Source organism: Phodopus roborovskii, unplaced genomic scaffold (assembly GCF_943737965.1).
Source record: "Phodopus roborovskii unplaced genomic scaffold, PHOROB, whole genome shotgun sequence".
NCBI lineage: Eukaryota > Metazoa > Chordata > Mammalia > Rodentia > Cricetidae > Phodopus > Phodopus roborovskii.
The window spans coordinates 6,825,615-6,831,162 of NW_026126434.1; the positions used below are offsets into that span (position 1 = coordinate 6,825,615).

General features: G+C 41.0%; 1 pseudogene; it reads right to left on the bottom strand.

The window, feature by feature from the left end:
- Positions 1-4,004: 4,004 nt before the first annotated feature.
- LOC127223858 (60S ribosomal protein L21-like) lies at positions 4,005-4,535 on the bottom strand (annotated as a pseudogene).
- Positions 4,536-5,548: the final 1,013 nt, after the last annotated feature.

Below are 5,548 nucleotides of genomic sequence, written 5' to 3' on the forward strand. Positions count from 1 at the left end.
CTTTGCCTACAATTTCTTTTTAGATGTCCTATCTTACCACAGTTATAACATCTGACATTATGATATCTTTTTAAACCTTTGGGGATGGCTTCTCCTACCCAAGCTTCTAAGTCACCATAGTAAGGAACTCTGTTATCTTGATATCTTCTCTGACCTTTAGATATGGCTTCTCCTATCCATGCTTCAGTCTTATTGTCATTATACTCAATGTTGCCTGTATATAGGACCCATTCATCCAAGGGTGCTGATCGCATTTTTAAAGGCCAAAGCACCTGTTTGCATTGAGGATTCGCATTCGTATAAGCTAAAGATTCTATGAGTATTCGCCTAGCATCTATGTCTGCTATTTCTAATTGTACTGCCCTAGATAATCTTTCTAAAAAGATACTAAAACGTTCTCTAGGTCCTTGCTTTATCTTGGTATAAGGTTCTATCCTCTCTCCTAATTCATGAACCTTATCCCAAGCATTCAAAGCTGCTGTACTGCATAGAGACAAGATGTGTTCATCATAGGCAGCTTGGGTTTCTGGGTCAGCATAGAGACCCTCACCAAGAATTTTATCTTGGGGAGCTTTATACCCTTTCTTTAAGCCCTGAAGTTCAAGAGCTTTTGCTTCCTCTTTCCATAAAGCCCTCCATTCTATTTGAGAGGCGCTTTCAAGGACAGCTGATATTAATTGATCCCAATCCTTAGGGGTTACCTTGTTATTCCATGCCCATGATTCTACTAATTGCTTCACATAAGGTGAATGCATGCCATAAGAGACTACTGCTTCCTTTATACCTTTTAAATCTTTCATACGTATTGGTTCCCACTGATATGCAACGACACCTTTTGGATGTTTCTTCGTTGCTGGCTTTTCATGAATAGATACAGGGAAAGCTCCCCTGACCCTAAATGGTGTGGAAAATTTTAAATCTTTTTCATGCCCTATTATCTGTAGTTCTTCTTTTGATGTATCAGACTGAAGGTCTTCTAAAGCTTGAAATCTATTTACCATTGTTTCTTTGAGTGTCTGAACTTCTTGAATCAAATAACTTTCTAGAGACTTCATTGTATCAGTCAGTTTCTTACTTTCTCCAACTACAAATGATTCCATGTTTTTAATCTTATCATCCTTAGATATTATCTGAATGGCGTGTAAATTGCCTTCCAGAAACAATGTTCTATCTGTTAGCTTGCCATTATCCTCAGACATGGAAGAGATTCTGTCATCTAGTCTTTCTATCTGATGTTCCAGTTTTTTAAACTTATTAGTAGCTTCCTCCGACCAGGAGTGGGCTGTTTCTGCTAGTTTGTTAATGCATTGCATTGTTTCTGTTCTGGTTATTGAAGTATCTGACATTAAACAAATTATACCTTTCAGCTCGCCAACGCCATCTTCAATATTTTGAATCTTTCTTTTTATATTTTCTATGCTTTGAATTCCATCATTTTCAATGTTTTGAATCCTTGTCTCTATGCTTTGAATTCTATCATTTTTAATGTTTTGAATCTTTGTCTCTATGCTTTGAATTCCATCATTTTTAATGTTTTGAATCCTTGTCTCTATGTTTTGAATTCTATCATTTTTAATGTTTTGAATCTTTGTCTCTATGCTTTGAATTTCATCATTTTCAATGTTTTGAATCCTTGTCTCTATGCTTTGAATTCTATCATTTTTAATGTTTCGAATCTTTGTTACTAAGTCTCCCATGGTTTGTACAAGTTCCTTATTGTTTGCTGTAATCTCAAACCATTTCTTTAAGAATATCATGTTAATGATGAAACCCATTGCTATTACAAAATAAAAGTATATATTGGTCCAGTCATAAGTTTCTTCTGCTAAAATCCCTTCTACATATGAAGTAAAATAATTCCTAAAGTTCTGCATAGTAAAATTATCTGCCATAGTTATAGAACAATTTATCTCAGATTTTATATCAGCTTAAATTGCAAAGGATGTTACAATTACCTTAGGTGTAATTCTGTTGTCCTGGAACTTTGATGTTTTTAGTTGTATATCTCCGCTTGTGGTAGCTACGCCTGGAGGTGTGTCATCAAATAGCGCCTAGCCGCCCAGGCTCGTCTGATCCCGGTTCCTGTAAAAAGTTCTTAACAAACTATGGCAAGCAGAATTTTGTTAAAAGGGGACTTTTGGAGTTACTTGTAACACAAGACGAAACGCGTGCAAGCCGGGGCGGGTGCCGCCGGGTGGGTGCCGCCAGGCGGGTGCCGCCGGGCGGGTGCCGCCGAGAGGCTCTGCGCGAATGCAAAGTCCCGTGCGGAAATGGGCAAAAAATGTTAAGCGGTAAGTGCCTTCTCAGGTCTGCTTTAGCGGCAAAGATCTCCTTTGCAGTAAGGAAGAGGCAAATGTCCCAAAGCTGTGGTGAGTCCACCTGGTTAAACCCTGCCCGTTGGGGAAGGTGGGGGGAGGGGGGGCGGCTTCTGCCGCCTGGGGGGCAAAACCCAGGTAAATTCCGCTTCTGACACCAGATATTGCGGTAAATAAGGGTCAGGATAAACAAATAGGCCGAATAGATGTTTATTCAGGGAGAAATAACTTACAACCTAGACAGATGAACACCAGGAAATTCAACCCGATCCTCTCCTGTCCGAGTCACGCCAGAAAGAGAGCGCCTTCCTGGCCCCCTCTGACCTCCTTCCTCAGGTCACCTCCGCCCATCGCTCCACCCCCCCAATGGGCGTGGTCAGTGCTACAGAAGGACTACCTCACTACAATTCCCCTTTTAGTCTAAAGAAAAGATTTAGGCTTAATACAAAACTATATACAAAACAGTGAATAACAAGTGTGCTCTAAGAAAAGGAAAATCGAGAACAAAATGACCTACATATCTAGTCCTAGGGTGAGGGCATAATGGAGTTTACAATAGAGTTGTCCTAAGCTGGAAAACGTAAGTCTAGTACCTAATATATCTAACTAGGAAGAGAGAATAATAGTTGTGATAGTTTAATCTTCAACCTCATCAAGACCTGAGAAGGAAAATAACAATACTAGAGTAGACAGGAAATGCGGATGGACAACTTCCAAAACGGTGCAGCAAGGACAGAAACAGCAAGCCACCTGAACAGTCACCCTAGGTCTCACAGCGACGTTGGTACACCCAGATTTGGCTAAGGCCAAGAGAACTTGACAGACCACAACAGGTCATTAACCATTTAAACCAAGCCTATTTAAATGAAAACAAACATTTATAGACATTATTTGGGAATTTGGGCCTCATTCTTTCCAAACTGCTTCCAGCTGGTAGGAGCATTGTCATGGGGATCCTAAGAAGATGCAGAAATCCTGGCTGTAGTCTGCAAGGCTGCTATGTCCCAACTGTTTTGAATGTTGGGTCACCAGGAATGCTGTTTCAGGGGGTCTGGCTTGATCAAACCACGTTAGTCTGGAAGGAATCCACAGCTTTTCATTTCTGTGGAAACAAAAATAGGAATCCTTTTCCCCAGTAACTAGTCCTTGAACTTAAATTTTGGAGTCAAAGCATTGTTAAAGCATATAAAATGAATTAATCCAGCAGCATTTCCTTTAACAGTTGTTATTTCCTCAGCAGTCTGTAAGGAGTAGGTGTTCCCTGTCGGCCTGGTCTGGTGACGCCACCATGCCAGCCCCAATAAACACACTTAGACTCTGTATTTGATATAATGTTGTTGGCCAGGTACTAGTTTCTTATTGGCTAGTTTTGTTTTAATTATTAACCCATTTCTATTAATCTCCATGTGGTCTTATCTTACCGGAGAGAGAGCCCGCCAGCATTCTGCTCTCTCTATCTTCCATCTTGACTCCTCCTTACTACTTCCTCTTTCCTCCTCGTCTCCTAGTCCTGCCTATCTAGGTTTCCTATTGGCCTACAGTATGAGAAACATATTTACAGAATGACATCTCCCATCATCAATCAAATGATACAAAGACAATATAATACCGTACAGTATCCAGATTCTCTCCATCTTTAAGTGGCTTTTTTTTTTTTTTATTACTCTGTTTCTTTTTTTTTTTTTCCAGTACAGGTCTTTATTTCTTTTTGTACATTAGGCCATGAATTCATATGGGATGGGCTCCAGCAGCTCAGGCTCCTTCCCGTTTGTCCTCACAAAGTGTGCTTCTCTGGGTGGAGCAGTCTGGCGCTTGAGCTGAACTCAGGTGCCCTTCTCCTTGGCTTCCTTTTTCTTCTGGTCGTTCTCCTTCACCTGCTTCAGGAAGCTGTCTCTGTTCTTAGAGTGCTTGATGTGCTCAATCCGCATGTTAATCCTCTTGGCGAGAATCTTGCCCTTAACTTGCTTGTTTACAATGATGCCCACGGCATGCTGAGTGACATTGTAGACTCTTCCTGTCTTGCCATGGTAACACTTGTGGGGCATTCCTTTTTGAACAGTGCCCATTCCCTTGATGTCTACAATATCACCCTTCTTGTAGATTCGCATATACGTGGCCAAAGGAATAACTCCATGCCTCCTAAAAGGCCTAGAGAACATGTAGCGAGTGCCCCTCCTCTTTCCCTTGGTGTTTGTCATTTTGGCGAGTTACTGGAAGATGGCTGCTGCGGCCAAAAGGCTACTCTGTTTCTTTTACTTTTTATTATTTCATTTTTTTGAGACCGGGTTTCTCTGCGTAACTTTTACCTGTCCTGGAATTCACTCTGCATACCAGGTTTACTTTGCAATCACAGAGATTTGCTTGCCTCTGTTTCCCGAGTGCTAGGATTAAAGGCGTGTGCCACCACACCCAGCTCCTCGCTGTCTTTTTAAAACCATTTTATTATCTCTCCCAAGCCTACATGGATTTTAGAACACACTGTAAACTTTTAGTGCTTTTTCTTAATATGAATCTGTCTTTACTGTAAATCTTTATCTTTTTCTGACCATGAGTCTTTATCTGGTAAACAACATTGCTAAAATGAAAGCCGCAGTCTATCCAAGATGGCGGTGGGTACTTTTACTGCCAGCAGTGAGTGCTGTGCTCACCACCTTGGTCTACACTGCCATCTAGCAGCATGCTGCCAGCTTGGAGATGTGGTCACTGCCATTTCCAGATCTCGTACATACCAGTAAGTTGTTAGCAGAGCTCTTTAAAAGTCTTGTGGGTTTTTTTTTTTTTTTGCCACTTATGCTGAGTCAGGAAACCTCCCTGAAAGGAGCCATGCAAATCTCTCCTTGAATCTAGCAAAACAGAGTTCAACCCAGAAACATGCTGTTAGCAAGAAGCCTTGCTTGTCTTTGTTCTTTTGTTTCTAAAACCCTTTTTTAAGCTTTTGTTAAATTTTAAGTGGAGGTTCTTATTAGCCACATTGCAGTGCCATATTGTTACAAGTAGGTTTTTTTCGGCACCTCCACACCAGCACCAAATAACACACAGACACGCTGTATTTGATACAATGCTGTTGGCCAGTTACTTGTTTCTTATCCACTAGCTCTGTCTTAATTATTAACCCATTTATATTTATCTAAGTATTTCCACGTGGTCTCTCATCTTACTGGAGAATGGGGGGGGGGGCGGTGTTCTGCTTTCTCCAGTCTCCCCATGTTGACTCCTTCTTACTACTTCCTCTC